Source organism: Manis javanica, chromosome 2 (assembly GCF_040802235.1).
Source record: "Manis javanica isolate MJ-LG chromosome 2, MJ_LKY, whole genome shotgun sequence".
Taxonomy (NCBI): domain Eukaryota; kingdom Metazoa; phylum Chordata; class Mammalia; order Pholidota; family Manidae; genus Manis; species Manis javanica.
Genome location: NC_133157.1, coordinates 27,062,492 through 27,080,838, shown reverse-complemented (window position 1 = coordinate 27,080,838; position 18,347 = coordinate 27,062,492). Strand labels below are relative to the sequence as shown.

Genomic DNA, 18,347 nt, shown 5'->3' with positions numbered 1-18,347 from the left:
TAGCATGAAGAAGTTTATTTCACTGCAAATTATGAAACACTGAATTAAACATAAGCTTTAATGCTGAAGGAGTTATAGAGGTATGTCAAAATTTCACCTGCTCTCGGCTAAATTTAAATGAAATTTGCTGGCCTTCAGAAATGGGTACTTAAGGCTTATCACTGAGTAACTCTAACAAATGAGTCATATACATATTCAAAGGAATATTTAAAATATTTTTGTCTTGACACTGACACCTATTTACTGCATTTTTCAAATCCTTATGTTTATTTCTCAGGTAGTCATTCTATCTCAGGTTTTGATGCTTGAGGTACACAAATTTTGTCTCTACCATTACCATAGATTCATGCCCCCAACTGCTACCTTGTACAAATGAGTAAGGAATCCTGCTTATTGGGATTGCAATGCCTATTTAACTATGTATCAGAGCAGGCACACAAGATCCAGTGACCCTTCTACTGTCTCCTCATTCAAATGATGGAGCCTCATTTGTCACATCATTTCAAAGGGATGCTTCTTTGCACCTGACTGGTTTTCCTTGGGTCAATATTACTGACAAATGACTATCTCCTTCAACACCAACTGCTGATAACTCTTAATGTGCCCTATACTTGCAAAAAATTAATTTAAACTTCCAGTTCACTTGCAGATCAAGAGAAGTCACACCAAGGAATATTTCTAAATTCCTTGAGTGCCAGTACTGTGTTACACACAAAATGTATAAACTGTGAAATAATATCTCCATTCCTTAAATGCCTGGCATGGGCTGAACATTTTACATACATTATTTCAGCTAGTCTTTTCAGTCATGCTGAAAGGTATTTTCAAGCCCATGTAATGAGGAAGCAGAGGCTTGACAATAGAGCTGGGATTTAAATTAAGTTCTGTCAGATCCCGACACCACTGATGCTAAGCACTTGGCATAATCTTAGACAGTATCCCTACATCTTAAGGTTGTTCATATATTTTCAAGGATAATAAAAAGACCCACATCTCATTAGTAGTATCTTTCTCACCTGCCTCTCTCCCCACACCCACTAAATTTTTTGAATGCATGAATGAATAAATACATGGATAAATGAATCAATATGCTTGAGATGAGGGCAAATGATTATCATAACCATGGGTCACACACACACATGTCCAATTATTGGACATACATTGTCTAAGTGAGGCACATTCAATGAAGCATCAACCCCACCTGCTCAGATGAGTACCACTGGTGATGTTTCCCACCATGGGTGCTTCACCCTGTCCCCCTTTCCCCATGCATGTGCTTGTCCTCCAAACCTAGCCCTGCAATATCCCTTGACACCAGCTTAGCCCTCCCTGGGAGAGGATCATGCAATCAGGCTCTGAGGCCATGTGATTACTTCCATGCCCCAGATTAGTGTCTCTGCCCCCTCTTTTCCTTACTGTATTAATCCCAAGACTCTTAGCTTCTTTCCCTCTTTTCTGTTATGCTGCCATGACCTGCTTTACCCTATGGTGGGAGAGTCAGTCTCCCAAGCTCCCTTCTTTCCATGCTACCTGCAAGCATAAACCATCAGGCCCTTTGCATGTGTGTTTTAGAGTTTTAAACCATTATGAAAATATACAGACAGATAAAGATAAAAATAAACGAGGGGAAGATACAGAAGTATAAAATGCCTATTATTACTCCTGATTCCATAAAGTTGGGAGCAACTTTAAAATCTGATTGTGCTCAGCCCTGCCTAAAGAGCTGATGATTGCCCATTGTCAACACAAGAAAGCAAAAGGCCTTGCAAACTATGATGCCCACTGGTCCGATGCCATCTCCTGTGACTGGCACTTGCTTATCTCATGCTCCAGCCACAGAGCACTGCAGCCTGTATCACTTTACCCTTACCTCTTCTGCACCTGCTATTACCACTGCCAGGAAGGACTTCTTCACTACCCAGCACACATGAACGTCATTATCCTTCAAAAATCAGCTCCTTTCAATAGCCCAGTGAAAACTTCCCTGATTCCCTCAGGTTTCATGAATGGCTCTTTCCATTGTGTTCTGCCTGACAGTACTTCATGTCTGACTTCTTTTATAAGCCCTTGTCTCACGGCATTATAATCATGTTTATGGGTCTGTGTCTCCTGCTTGACTGTGATGTTCTTAATAGCAGGGACCATGTTTTGTTTACCCTTAAGTCCCCTGGCATTTCCTGTACATACCTGGATCTTAGAGTACCCGCTAAATTTCTTGAATACAGGAATGAATAAATGCATGGATAAATGAATCAATATGCATGAGATGAGGGCAAGTGATTATCATAACCATGTGTCACACACATCCCAAGGCCAGGAGAGTGAATGACAGTTACAAAAACTACTGTATTTATAATGTCCCTATTCTCATCATATTGCTACAGGAGCATGGCATTTTATACCAGTTTTTTCCACCTAAAAATGTGGAAAAATTGCTCTTCTCCATCAGGGAGAGGCAGTGTGTCAGTCTGATGTGTGTTCTGCAGGCAGAGCAGTACCCTCCATGAAGTGATTGTCTGTCAGCTGTGACACATTATGGCAGGTGTCACAGCAAGCCAGATCTATCTGGCATAGAGGAGTGTTAATGAAGGAGGGAGGGTTACTTCTTGAATGACTCAGACACACGGCTGAGAGTTGGGGGATGGGATGAAGAAGCCTCCCTTTCAAGCACATGAAAAGAGGTCTACTTTCAGCCTTGGAGGAGGCAAAGTTATCAGACAAGTGAGCTGTCCCCACCTTCTTGAGCAGTAGACTCTTCATGTGGGACTTGCCTTCTTTCTTCTCATATCATCAAGCAAGCAGCCAAACAGAGATCATTTTAGTATCAGGACTATCAAAGAGAAGTGACTCTTACCTATTTTTGGAGAAGATGAATGCATGGGATGTGGAAAAAAGATGGAGACTCTGATCCTTTGAGGTCTATTTTGCTTGAGACAGAATTTTCTCTCCTTCTACTCTCTGTATTTGGATAGTATGACATCTTGTATCTGGAAAAAAATGTCCCATTGATTGGAGTTGAACACTTATACCTATATCTAGTATTGTGCTAGATTGAGACATGGGCCTTGCTCTCAAGAAGATTATATTCCATGGAAAACCTCACAAATTAATCAATTATTACACTGTGACAAGTATGAGTCATGGAAGAGCCACCAACAGGGCACTACAAGAACATGCTGGGGTTCCTTAGTCATACTTTGTGGTTAAGGTAAAGCATCCTGGGGGAAGCAGGCCTGAGCTGAGTAATAAAAACCATCAATAGCTAAACAAGTGAAAAAGAGTTTGTCAGGCCAGTGTACAATGTATGTGAAGCTATGAGCAACACGATACCTCCATTGGGAATTATTATTTGACCTGACTGGCACACAGGCTTGGAAGCAGAGTGGGAAAAGATGGTGCAGAGAGTTAGGTTCAGACAAGACTGGGATGGGGTTTGTGAGTAATGTTGAGAAGCCTGGACTTTAGGACCACAGGGAGTGGCTGAGGGCCCCAGCCCAACATTTCAGGACAATTAAAGGGCATGTGGCCATAAAAAGAATCGAGTGAATGGAGATGCTTGTGTCTGAGTCCTGATTCCCAACATGGAGTGCAAAGGGCTGGGTTCCGTTGCTTTTCCGACAGGGGAACTCAGCAGCCTCCGTGCGAGGCCAAGTGCCCCAAATGACCAGCTGCTAATGTTGTGACATTGAACAACATCTGATTTCCAACCCTTTCAATCAAATCAATTCCCTTCCATAAGTCTACAATTTTTTCTTTTGTTTTTGTTTAGCTTTGTTTAGTTTATCTGAAAAGCTAGTACAACAGTAACTATTTTCCAATGTTTTTGTGAGTATTAAATAAAATAGCACATGGGGAAAGTGAAAAGTTGTCTAACATCACATCTGACATATAGTTGGTGCTCAACAAATTGTTCATTAAACTTAAATCATGACATACTTATTAGAACTCAACACCAACACTCCCCACCAGAACTTCCTGTGATGATGGAAATGTTTATGTCTGTGCTATCTAATGCTATAGCCACTAGCAGTACATACTTACTGAGTACTTTAAATCTGGCTAGTGCAACTCTGGAACTGAATTATTAATTTTATTTCATGGTAATTAATTGAAATTTAAGTAGCCACATGTGGCCAATGGCTAGCATACTGAACAACACAGCTTTATTTTCTACAAATTCTTCCCATAAATAAAATGTATTCTTCTGAAAAAATACAAAAAACATAAGGTTAGTGAATTCCAATTTGGTAACTCCTTAAAATAACATTATAGTAATTCATATTCTAATTTGACATTCTGCATTATAAATTTCTTAAATAGAAATAAAGTATTTTTATGACAATAATTTTGATTTTGACAACATGTTTGGAAACATGTTATAAAATGAATGATGTAATTAATTTCAAAAAAGAAAATTATATAACATATGTTGTCTTCCCATTATTTGGGAAAGGCATACATCAAAATCTTAACACTTTAATCATAGGAATGTGGGATTGTATGAAATTTGTGTTATCTCCTCTCTGAATGTTTTATGTTGTTTGAATCTTTTTAAATGAATGGGTGTTAATTTTATAATTTGAATTATTTTGCTTGTGTTACAAAAATAAAAATGCATTAACTGAAAAGATTCTGGAAAATAAGAATAAGCCCCAATTCACAGGAATATTGATTCCATTTATGTTTCCATTTAAGGCATTTAATTTTTTCTTGATATCATGAGTAGAGAATCACCCCATCTTGGTATAAAGTTAGGGAGAAAGGAGTTAAAGCAGCTGATCTGAGATCCATTCACTCCCTTCTTCATGACTATGCTACTGGGTAACAGCAAAGAGAGCAGGAGACCCAATCTAATCTCCTTGTCAGCATGATAATTAGACCTCTTGGTGAATGATAAAATGATATTTGCTAAGAAGAGGGCCCTTAATTCTTGAATGTTCTTAACAGGGTATGTCTGGTTATACAGCTCATAGAAATTAAACCCATAATTTGTGGATTTAGGCTGTATGGTTCCAGTAAAATGACAGGGACATTGAAAGGAAACCCTTGACTAAGTCATCAACTAATTGGTCCCTCCCTAACATCATTTGTCAACAAAGGTAAATTGCGCTTCCAGATTTTACCAGGCACTGTCTGTGATGCCAGTTATTTAGAAGTCAAGACACAATTGCTGTCTTCAAGCTGCTCATAATCTAAAAGGGCTCAGATAAATAAGGATAGAATGTAGTCAGTACTAAGATATAAACACAAGTGCCATGTTAGTATATATAAGAGGTAGATACTAGCCTGAATGAATTATGGATGGTTTCCTTGAAGAGGTGATAGAGGAAATGCTGAAGTTAGCTTGTCAAATGGCTGTTGGGTGTACTGGGAGCTCTGAAAAGATTGATACTATAAAGGCATAGATCTATGACAAAGCATGCCAAATGGAGAAACAAAAGGTAGACCAGGATGCTTACAGCCCAGTTCATAAGAAGAAGAAAATCAGTGGTGGCCAATGATGCAGGAAAAGTAGAAAGGAACATACTTGATCTTTTATGTTACTTAGGGAACTTACCAACTAACTGAAAACAAAGGGGAGCCATTTAAATAAGACAGTAACACAATCATATTGGTATTTTAGAATAGTATGCTAGCAGTAGTGTGGAAAAAATGGATGAGGAGGAAATAAGGCAGAAGGTTAGGAGGGTTTTTCAGTGATCAAAGAGAGAGATACCAAGAATCTGAAATAAGGCAGAGGCAGTGAGGGTGGAGAGATGAAGTAACTTGGGGAGCCATTTAGAAGGGTCACTCTGTAAGATTAGATGGGTTAAATTTGAGAAGAAAAAGAGGGAAGTGAAGAGGATGACTTAGGTCTTTTTATTTGGGCAACCAGGTAGAAGGGTTTATCAAAGATATGACCCAGTGAAAAAAATTAAGGGAAAATAATAAGTTGACTCAGTTTAGTTTTTTTTTATTTTGAGGTGTTTGGGGGTTATAAAAATGGAGCTATTTAATAAGTACTTGTATATGATGTTTGGAGTATAGACATATAAGCTAAAGATATACTCCATAGGGTATAACTTGAAGGTGAAAGTTGAACTCCCTGGGAAGGTTAAACACTGATCCCACAGAGAAAGAGGGCAAAGTGAAATGGGGCTGGGTCCAAGCTAATCAGGAGACACACGCATGAAGGCAGCACCGATGAGAAGCAAGCCCGCACAGGAGACTAGAAAGCAGCCGCTAGAAATGTAGAACATGGAGCAATAAGGTGGACAAAGAGAGGAGAATGAGGAGTGATCCTCAATATCAAATACTCCTGGAACTTCCAAGTTTTTAGGAATGTCCAGTGTTTTTAAAATCAAGGAGATCATTGACAACATTGGCAAGAGCAGGTTCATTGATAACAGAAAGTAAAATCCAGGAGGAGTTTTACTGGAAATCTTCTCAAGGAAAGAAGAGTAAGTTTCCTATTAGTCTCCTGGTTCCTATCAAGTTAATTAGGATTCTCTATCTTACCCAATGGGTGTGAGATGCATTGTCAAAAAGATGATAATTTCACTAACCTTTGTTCTCTTATCTTTAGGGAAAATGGAGTAATAACTTCATGCTTCCTGGTCTCAGATTTATAATAACAAAAGCTTATTTCAAATATTGGCCATACCATTTTTAGTTTGTTACCCTGAGTGTGTCTCTTAACTATTTGTCACTTAAAGGTAGGTAAATGGACTGGCTGCAAATCACTGCTGGGGAGCTTGTTAGAAATGAATATTCCCAGGCCCCACAAAGGACCTGCTCAATCAGAATCTGCATTTTAACAAGGTTCCTTATTCTCAAGCACATAATGTTTGAAAAGTATTGACTTACTTGATTCCAATTTTCCCCAATTAAAAAATGGAATGTAATACTGACCATATAGAATTTTGTAAAGACCAATTAATAAGGTGAAAGTAATACCAACTTGTATTATCCCTTAAGCCTATTGTTCAGTGCTGCAGAGAGAGGTAAGAGAAAAAACACTTCTTGCACCATTTTCTTCTTAAACTTTGAACTTTTACAAGATGTAACAGTCTTAAGATATAGACCACACATTATTTCTGCTTTTGGGTGAAATCTATCAATACTTTCCAAGTGATCAGAATCAATTCTGTCAGCTCCCGTGAGAAGATACCTCAGGGTGACATCTGTTGTATGTGTGACCAAACCTATGAAAATGGGTAGAATAACAATTACTCCTTGGGTATTTAAAAGTGTTTCTTGCTACCTTGTGACTGTTATTTCTGAGCAAACATCTGCATACTGATACACTATTATGTACACATGTGCCCATCATTCTGGGTTAGAGTTCATGATCCATATTTAACAAACACGTATTTACTGAGCAGCTAGCCTGTGCCTGCATTGTGCTCTGCTTGAAGTACTGTGTGACCGCTTGACGTGCTCCTAAACATTGTGGAGCCTACAGTCTTTTCCTGGCCACTCAATTTTAGTTTATCAGTTAGCACTGCCCTGACTTTTGTTTCCAGCTTTTAAATGACAATCAGGATCATCTTACTGTTGACACCTAAGTGAACTTCACTATTTGATATAATGATAATTCAACTAATTCTTACAATTGATCAAATACTTCCAAGATCAATCCGGTATTCATTCATTTATTCACCATTTGTTCAACAAGAGTTTGTTGAACACACTATTACACACTGTTCTAGAAGCATGACCCAGACTCTGATTTGTCAAACTCATAAAGAATATGATAATTTCTAGTTAACAACAATCTTGCTGTTATGATGTTGTTAAAGATAAGTTCTCTGAGGAATGCTACACTCAAAGGTTATCCTAATCACAATAATGTGAATAATGTTTTACTTAGTAATTTATTAGGACTTTTTATTTGAAGCATTTGCAGTTTTTCTAGAATTCTCCTATTTTATGTATATCTGTATTTCCAAGTCCTTGCCATTTCTCCTTTTCTACTTTGATTTCCTCCTAAGATAGTATCCCACTGAGGTAGATCTGAATATTTGACTGTCCTTTGAACTAAAAATGTAATGTTATTCCAGATTTAAATTATTGGTACTCTATATCTCTGTGTAATATAGAGATATAAAAGCCTTTATGTCCTTGTTCTTACAAATTATCCAATTTCTGAGGAGAGACAACTGGGTCAAGTTCAAGTATCACTTATTTATATTGTTTTATGAAGAAAACTTGGCAGGAGAGAATTTCAACTTACCTGAGATAACTTGGAAGATGAAGACAGTATAATGAAAGATGCAAAATAATGTGATGATCACAGGAGGGAGACAAGGAGGGAAGACAGAAGGTTGGAAAATAGTGCATTGGAAACAGAGAGATTCTAAGACATTTCCAGAGACAGATGTGTACTGGAAAGAGAAGCCTTCTGGTTATTGCTCAGCAAATCCAAAGAAAGGCAGATACTTTGTGCATATGAATAGGAAGCATGAGAAAGCTTTCGAATATTAGAACTGGATTCTGTTAGAAAATTGCAATATGTCAAGTAGTTTAAATTATTTTGTCTTCCAGAATTTAATGTCATATAATTAGGAGAAAAACTTTAAGGAAGTATTCCACAATGTTATCTATGTAACTGATTGGGGAGATGGGATTACTAGATATTTTTGCTTTCCCTTTTATAATTTTCTGTATTGTCCACAATGTACATGTTTTGTTCTATGAAGAAAAATCCAATACTCATTTTGAAATGAAATGCTCCCTTCTCTCTGTCTTCAGAAATAATCACTCTCCAGTTTTGAATAGGTTTAAGTTTATTGCAAGAGGAAAATTTTAGTTTCAAGTGAGCTGGTAACTGAAATCATGCCTTCCATTCCAAATTCTCTCCTGAAAAAAGGAGTATGGAGATATTTGAATTGGAAATGTATTTGTAAGCTATTCCAATATGGGCACCTTGTAGTTCTCCTCCCCTCATTAATAGCAAATTAGCATAGTCACTTCTCCACAGCACATTCTTAGCAGAGTTTAACTGCCTTCATACCACTATCACCCAATCCTGGTGAACAGAAAAAATATAAGTAAATAAAAACAGCATTGATGTAGATAAGTAAACCCTTTGCACCCAACCATGACTTGAAAATACTATGGGTGAAAGGATCAATTTGTAGCAGAAGGCATAGATGAAAAGGCATTTCAGGGGCAAAAGTCAAGGGCAAGGGAATAGAATAGCAAATGTAGCCCAGAATATTGCAGTATCTGACCCCTGAGTCTCTTCATGTGAAGGTAAACATACCTAAACATCTGGAGATAGACACCTTCACCTGGATTAATTGCCTGCCAGGTCCCAAGTGAAGGATCCTAGTCCTTCTTTAGCACAATGATCAGGGGCAACTTCTCTTTATAACCTTTCCTGACTACACAGTTACCCTCAGTTACCTTATGTTCTGTACTTCTGTGCCTTTTCCATGCTTCTGTTACTGCTTTTACATACAAAGCAAGCATTTTTTCCTAGTTATTAGGGCATTATGTAATGGTTATATATTATATATAAAATATGCACACATATACACACATATATATAATTGCATGTTAGAAATTTCAGCTCAATTAAATGAATGTGTACTGATTATCATAACATGGCAGACCCAGTACTGGTCCCTGAGGATTATATATAATCGCATGCATGCATGTTACATATAAGTGCAATAATATAATTGTTATATATAATAATTGCTTTTTTACTTGTGTTCCCCACTAGACTGTGAACTCCATTAGGTCAAGCTTATATCTCTAGCTTTTAGCATAGGGTCTGGAATAGGTGAGTCTCCATAGTTTTGAATGAATGGATAATTGGTTGAAATGACAGGAGGCAAGAAAAGCGTAAGTCCCTATGATGGTGGGCACAGTGACGTGACGCTCTCAGTTCCTGAGACTTTGTGTGTGCTATGGGAGTCTTGTCTGATATTTTTAATCCTGCAACTGAAAAACTTCTGACTGAAAATTTTATCTGAACCTAAATTCAAGGCATTTTCCAGATAAGTCTCCAGGTCAGCTTCTTTATTTGCAAAGTGAGGGAGACAGAGTATGAATTCTGTAAATTCCCCTCTCTCTTTTAGTATTTAGGACAATTACACATTGTTATCAAATTTTTTAGTATTTTTGTAATAGTTTCTGCACTTCAATCCAGTTTCATTTAGATTCCTATGTGCCAGCACTACACTGAGGTACAGAGCATCTGACACGATTTAAAAACACAGTTTAATATACATACAAGATAATCCATATTCTAATACAGAGTTTATATGTAAAGATGTATGATTTTTTTATATCATATCTTTACTGTTGAATTTAACCTAGGTAAGACAGACAAGAATAGCCATTTCTTTATGCTATCATCTCCCTATATACAGAAAAATCCATTTCCTCTCTCTTACCCTCAGTTACCTTATGTTCTGTACTTCTGTGCCTTTTCCATGCTTCTGTTACTGCTTTTACATACAAAGCATGTCTTCCAGGTCTGCAGGCTACTGGTTACTTCACAAGTTGTATTTTCAGATAGATTTGAAACCCCTAATTTATGGTTCTGGAGTTTTTACTTTTAACCACTAGGCTAGCCCCCGCATGGGTCCCCCTTTTTAGGAAAAATGAGTAAAAGACTTTAAAGCATTATCTTTTTTAACTACACACCCAAGACTCTAGAATATGGTCTCTCATCTAAGACGTTTTTATATTTTGAGGGCAATATCTATTGCATACTGATATTGATATCACTCTTACTGATGAATACTTCCCCAACTTTAACTATTCCCTCACTTTGTTAGGGATCCTCCATATGTCACCCAGTATGTGAGGCCTCTGATTTGTAGTTTTACAACATCAATTTTTAACATACCACATATAACAGACACTGTAGTCTGTTCACTGTAATCTTCATATAGTAGGGCTCTCAGAACACAGAAGTAAAGGGCTGATTCTCTAAGATTTTCTTCATTGTGATGGCCACTCAGGACTGTCCCATACAGTTTGTGCTGTCTCATGCTTCAGCCCCGTCAGCCCCATCAGCCCATAAGGACTGACTTCAAATTCAAGGTAGCACATTTACTTTCCTTCCAAAATCCTATTAAAAAGATTATAAGTAGAGAATAATCTACATACAGCTGTAATCTGAGAATGGGAGCATTGATGATCAGAGATACTGAGGAATTTTTATGATATGGAAAGCAGTATGTATCTAAATCAGGCTGCAGTCATGATTTTCCTTCTCAAACAAAGACACTCTACTAAAGCAAGACTAGAGTCTCTAATAAAGGTGTTCCTGCCCCAAAGTTAAATCATCTGTAAGAAGTTCTTTGATGTTACTCCTGTAATTGTAAGTGTTTTGGGCCGCCATGAATGGTGCCCAGGTAAGACAGAGAACTGAATCAATAAATGCTTTGTGTGTCCTGACTGCTCCACCAACTGGCCCTCCCCTATTTCTCTCCCTCTCCTTGGACTTCCCTATTTCATTAAACACAACAATACTGAAATTAGGCCAATTAATAACCTTACAATGGCCTCTAAATGCTCAAGTGAAAGGAAAAGTTGCTCATCTCTCACTTTAAAGCAAAAGCTAGAAATGATTTGGAAGGCATGTCAAAAGCCAAGATAAGCCAGAAAGCTAGGCCTCTTACACTGAAAGTTAGCCAATTTGTGAATGCCAAGGAAAAGTTCTTGAAGGAAGTTGAAAGTGCTATTCCAGCAAACACTTGAATGATAAGAAAGTGAAAGCTTTACTGCTGATATGGAGAAAGTTTTAGTGGTTTGTGTAGGTCAACCCAGCCACAGCACACTGTTTACAACATGGATTACTGAATATTTTAAGCTGACTATTGAGACCTACTATTAAGAATAAAAGATTCCTTTCAAAATATTACTCTCCTTGACAATGAACCTGGTCACTCTAGAGCTCTGATAGAGATGTACAATGAGATTAATGTTGTTTTCATACCTGTTAGCAATGTTTATTCTGTAGCCAATGAATCAAAGAGAAATTTCAATTTTCAAGTCTTATTATTTAATAAGTATGTTTCATAAGGCTATAGGGTGCCACAGATAGTAATCCTCTGACAGATCTGGGCAAAGTAAACTGAAAATCTTATAGAAAGGATTTACCATTCTGGATGCCATTAAGAACTTGATTCATGATTTATAATTCATGGGAAGAAGTAAAAAAAATCAACATTAATAGGAGTTTGGAAGAAATTGATCCCAACCTTCACGGCTTTGAGGGGTTCAAGACTTCAGTGGAGCAAGTAACTAAAGATATGGTAGAAACTGCAAGAGAACTAGAATTAGAAGCAGAGTCTGAAGATGTGATTGAATTGCTGCAATCTCATTATAAAACCAATGGATGGGGAGTTCTTATGGATGAGCAAAGAAAGTGATCTCTTCAGTGGAATCTATTCCTGGAGAAGATACTGTGAAGATTGTTGAAATGACAACAAAAGATTTAGGATATTACATAAACTTAGTTGATAAAGCAGCAGCAGAGTTTGAGAGGATTGATTTCAATTTTGAAAGAAGTTCTAGTGTGGGTAAAATGCTATGAAATAGCATCACATGCTCCGGAGAAATTGTTTGTGAAAGGAAGAGTCAACTGATACGGCAAACTTCACTGTTATCTCATCTTAAGAAATTGCCATAGTCACTCCAGCTTTCAGCAACCACCAACATCATTGGTCAGCAGCCATCAACATCAAGGCAGACCCTCCACCAGCAAAAATATTGCAACTTGCTGAAAGCTCAAATGACTAGCATTTTTTAGCAATATAGTTAAATTAAGGTATACACATTTTTTTAGACAAAATGCTATTGCACAGCTTATAGACTATGATATAGTGTAGTATAGATGACAATATAACTTTTACATGTACTAGGAAACCAAAAAAGTTCATTTGACTTGCTTTACTGTGATATTTGCTTTAACATGGTGGTCTGGAACCCATCCTGCAATATTTCTGAGATATATTGGGCTACTTGTATAGGGCCCCCAGTGGAGGAATCTTTGTTTTCCTTAGTCCATGGCTTCTTTAAGCACTCTACTGCCAGTACACAGGCACTAGCCACATTTGGCTTTAAAATATAAGTGGAAAAATTAAGATTACATAAAGTTAAATATTCCTTTTCTAGTTGTACTAGCCATATTTCAATAGCCACTGATGATTAGTGATCACATGTTGAATGAATGAATGAATGAATGGATAAATAAAATTTAACAATAAATTTGAATAAAATTGAAGTGAGGAAATAAAACATTCTAATCATCACAGAAGCTCCTATTGTTCCAACAAATTATGGAAACCAGTAGAAAAAAATGAGTCAAAGAAGATACATATGCATCTTAGTGAGTACATGTACTTTGAGAAACAATAGGTCTGCAGTTGCCAGTAAGTTTGCAGGCAGTAAGCCTTGATTTTACATGTTTGTACAAAATGACAAACCTATCTCCCCTTTGTTTCACACCACTCAAATTCCTGCTAGCAATCTAGACCCATATGCCTGATTCCTTCCTTTGTGGGGTCATTTTAATATCGCTAGGAAATAACTTTTTGTGTCTGTTCTCTTTTTGGTGGTAGCCCTTAATGAGGCCAAGATTGCTGGATGTCCTTCCAAGTGTTTTGCAAAACAGCACACTTCTGTGATCAGAACTGTGTGAAAGTTAGCACTCATTTTCTGTTATCTGTTGTTCCTACTACTGTGTATTTTCTTGTTTTGAATTTTGGAAGAGCTATGTTCTCCTTCAGATTGATAGATTTAATTATTTCTAAAATACAATTGAAACTTTAAAATTCTAGCTTATAAGATTATCTACTTTATTTCTCATCAAGATCACATTTCTTTCTCTATGGGAAATCATAGTAGTTGGTTCTATACTGAATAACATTTGTTATCATCATAATTTTGTAAATGTAGCTTATTGATTTTTTAAAAAGTCAAGCCATAGAAAAAGCATTGATTATGATTATAATTATAAAAGAGAATATAAAATCAGGTTGGCAGTTTCAAGTCAGCCACAGAAATAAGCAAATGCTACAAATAAGCCTCCTATCCCCAATCAATGAATCAAATTATCAGCAAACCACTGGGTATAAGGTTCTGCATGTCTGTTATTTTATTATTTAAATAGTAAACATCAAGGAATAACCTACATGATGACAAAAATAGAAATAGATTACTGTTTAATATATTACTTATAGGTACAAATGAAACCAATGGAAGAATTAAGTAATAATATAAATAACAAATTAGAAGGAAAGAAGTAGTATATATAAGTCAAATTCATAATATTTCATAGGCAAAGTTTATAGTTACTATTTAAAACTGATATATTGAGTAAAACAGATTTCAGCATATTGTTTAGAAAAACTGTGCCAACAATGTTTGGGGGAAAAGAGGACAGGTAAAAAGTTTTTTATTTAATATTGCATCATACTGTTTGAACTTTTGCTATGTACTTATGTTATTTTATTAATTGTAAAAATTTCTAAAATAAAACACATATTAACTGCCATATTGACTTTGTCCCTCCAGAATTTGCATATAAATAAATAACTTGTCATTGAACTCAAACTTTTATATAAGAAAATAAAGGAAACACAAACATTTATTAGGCACATGCCATGTATGTGATCTTAGGAATTTCTACATTCATTAACTCCTAATCTGTTAAATCTTCCTAATGTCCCTGTGAAATAAGCATTACACAGGAGAACTGTTAGAATTTAGCAACCTGAAACAAGAAGGGATATTTTGGGAGCAGAAGTTTTGATACAGTTCCTACAATGCTGGGGATGCCCAATGTCATCTCTGTATAAAACCAATTTTGATAGTGATGTGAGGATTGGAACTGTATTTTTTATTGAAGATCCCTTCATTTTTAAAAATAAAGACTGTGAAATGGGGATATACGTGAAAGTATATTTTTTTTCTAATCAGGCTTGCTTGGCCACAGGTGGGCAAGCAGATTGACCTGTCCATCTAAACTGAGTAATACCTCACTCCTTGACTTTTTGTTTATGACTTTATTTCTTCATCCTTGGCAAGAGCAGAAAGTAAATCATGGCATTTCTTGGCTGAAAGGCACAGTGAAACAGCTGTGACCCTTGAGATATTGTTTACTTTACCGTCTCCTGATAACATTCTCAGTCACTTTTGTTGGACATGCTTGATGGCTTTCGTTCATACAGTTGGCTGTTCCATCTGCTCCACCAATTGATGAAGAGACCAAAGAATGGCTGCTTTAAGCTACATTTATCAGTTCATTCATTAAACATTTATGAGCATCTACCACCTGCCAGATACAGAGATAGTTACAAATAGGAACAAATCAGGTACCCTACCCGTAAGGTGCTAACAGTCTAGTAAGGGAAGACAGACATGTGAATATTAATCATTACACAATGAGGACAAATATTGGAAGAGATATGAATAAAGTAACATGGGTACACAGAAAAGAGAAAGAATAATTGTTCATAGAAAAATACAGGAAGCTTTACAAAAAAAGTTATCTTAAATTATACACCTGTAGGAGGCAGTAGTCAGGCTGGTATAAGTCTTTATGACACAGTAAGAAAGAAAATCCAGAAATGAGCAACTGTGGCACATTTATAGGCCAGAAAGGTGAGTAGGTTGTGTGGATGTAGTGATGTACCACCCTGACCATCCCGTTAGGACCGAAGCACTCAACCCCAGCTGCCAGCAGTGTCACTTACGAAAGGTGAGTCTTTTCCATGGATATTGCTTCCCTCCAAAAGGGGCCCCTACACACACGGGTATGCCCCCGTTCTTAGGGGCGGCCTAATTTATTTGATTTATCAATTTAGGGATACAAATGTTAACTGTCTGTTCTCTGATGGAGCCTAATTCTGATGGGTCATCTGAATTCCAGAGTGGTAGACTGAAAAACGGCCCCTCCAAAAAATCAAGTCCTAATCCCTAGAATCTGTAAATGTTATTTCAAATGGAAACCAGGTCTTCCCAGATGTGATTAAATTATGGGCTTCAAGATTGAGAGATTATCTCGGATTATCATGGTGGTTCCTGAGTGTAATCACAGGAGGATAAGGTGATATGAAGACAGAGGCAAGACTTGGAGTGGCAGGGCCATAAACCAAGAATGCTGGCAACCATATACTGAGGCAAGGAATGGATTTTCACCTAGAGCCTCTGGAAGGAGTGTGGCCTAGAAGATACTTGATTTTGGCTCATGAAACTGATTTAAGGCTTCTGGCCTCCAGAACTGCAGAAAAAATATGTGTGTTTTTTTTAGCCACCTAGTGTACACTGATTTGTTACAGCAGTTCTAAGAAACTAGTACAGCATGGGATCAGCTAAGGCCTTTGCTACAAGTGCATCTTAGTTCAGGTTTTTCCTTGGCTCAATCCTGTGAAACAAAGTAATGGAAGCCTAATTAGTCATTCTCTTAGAGCCTGCAGTGTAGACCAGCCTTTTGTGGTCTGGTCTAGCTCAGCATTTTTAGGGTAAATACAGATTTGTCAGGAAAGGGGGCAAAGGTCAGGTAGAGAACAACATGTGTAATGCATGAGCAAATGTATATGGAGAAGTTCTAGGGCATTTAGGGCATAGATGTTATGGTGAGCCTTGGGTCTTGAAGCTGCACTCATGGTCTCCTTACAGCCTAATTGCGTGCTTCATTTCTGGCTTCTTTCAAGCCCAGATCTGACACTAGAACAGCATGCCCCCCTCTTACAAGAATGTTCATTGTATGCTGAGGTGGTTGCATATCATTACAAAAACAGTGGGGAGATAATGAAGGACTATTTTTCTGGGGAGTAACATCATCATATTTGTGTATTTTACGATCAGTTGGCTGCAGCATTTAAATAGGAGTGAAGGAAAAAAAGAGCAGAGTAACAAGGGTAACAGGAGGAACAGAAAACTAGGAACAAAAGGTAATAAGAAGGTCACACGAACTTGGTTATGCAGTTTCCTGCACTTTGAAAGGGAAGAACTTCAAAAAACAGTGATGTTCAGTTAGTGCTGACATTGAGTCCCATAACTAGCTGTTTAGATACTAACAATTTGAAAAGGCAGCAGTAATTCTGAGGACAAAATACCCTTGTTCATAGTAGGGACCTGGATCATATTGCCAGGGTTTGAATCCCAGCTTTGCCACTTACTTGCAGTGTATATTTAAGCAAGTTTTAACTATGCATTTTTGTCATCTGCATTAATGATACCTATCTCATGGAACTGTCATGAAGATTAAGGGCATTAATATATGTAAAGCCTTTAGAAGAATGCCTAGCACATAGCAAATGCTTAATAACATCAGTTATCATAAGCCCAGCAGTTTCCTCAAATGTTTTACAGTGAGGAGAGCTGCTTTTCATTTATCAGAGCCCTGGGATCTCAAGAAACCATGAGGACAAAGGAAAGTATTCACTAAAGTTGCTGATTGGAGTTAGAAAACATACACTGCTACCAGGGACTTCACACCTGCCTAGCCTCCAGCCCCAATTTCCACCCCCACTTCCCAGTGATAATGGCAAGCTGGGCAAGGGAATCCCATATGCTTAGAACTAAAAGGGGCATCCATAGTCATCTTGGTAAATTACTCATTCAAGGCTAGGTTCCTACTACAACCCAGCTCATCCATTGATTCCAGCATTGGGCTTCAATATTTGAGGCAATGGGAAACTCATACCACCCCCATCCCCACAGTCTAATGGTGAGCACAGTCATAAATTAACAACTACATTCATATGTAACAGCACAACAAATGGCTATAATGAAAGCCAACTTGTGGGTGCAATGGGAGCGAAGAGGATGGAAGGACCTATTCATGTTTGGGCAAGTAAGCCAGGTTTCACCAAGACAGTCAAATCTATGGATGAAGCGTTTCTTGCTAGGATAGGGACTGGGATATGCATTGGATGCAGGAGGAATACCAGCAAAGGTCCAGAGTCTGGAAAGAACCCAGCTTGTTTGAAAAATCACATAGCATGGGGAATGGTAAGGGTGGAGTCGTAAGAAGAAGGGATGGAAGTTTGGGCGGAGGAAGTAGGTTATAGATCCTTCAAAGCAGTGACAAGATCTTTACAACTACTCTGAAGGCAAGGGGAGACTGAAGGCTCCCAGGAAGAAGGGAAACATAATCAGCTTAACAGTTCAGAAAATCTTTGTGGTGCTGCTATAGCTGCAAAGAGGCAGGGCATAATGAGGAAGAAGTCTCTCTGAGACACAAATTTAAAACCACAGTGATAATGCAAATAGTATCCTAACTTTTAAAATGCAAAATCCAAGGTGTAATACAATTAAATGCATCCCTCAGGATTGTGTGTACAATCAAGGAACTTTTTATTCAGAGATTTGCCATTTATTTATATTTTGTT

The 18,347-nt window shown here is 37.5% G+C and overlaps 1 long non-coding RNA gene across 1 annotated transcript in view; it reads right to left on the bottom strand.

Annotated features, from left to right (window-relative positions):
* Nucleotides 1-2,853: 2,853 nt before the first annotated feature.
* LOC140847224 (uncharacterized) overlaps nt 2,854-18,347 on the bottom strand; it is a 314,063-nt gene continuing 298,569 nt past the window's right edge. The window contains exon 4 of the long non-coding RNA XR_012126986.1: nt 2,854-2,987. This is a non-coding gene — a long non-coding RNA (uncharacterized lncRNA). The remainder of the gene's footprint in view (nt 2,988-18,347) is intronic.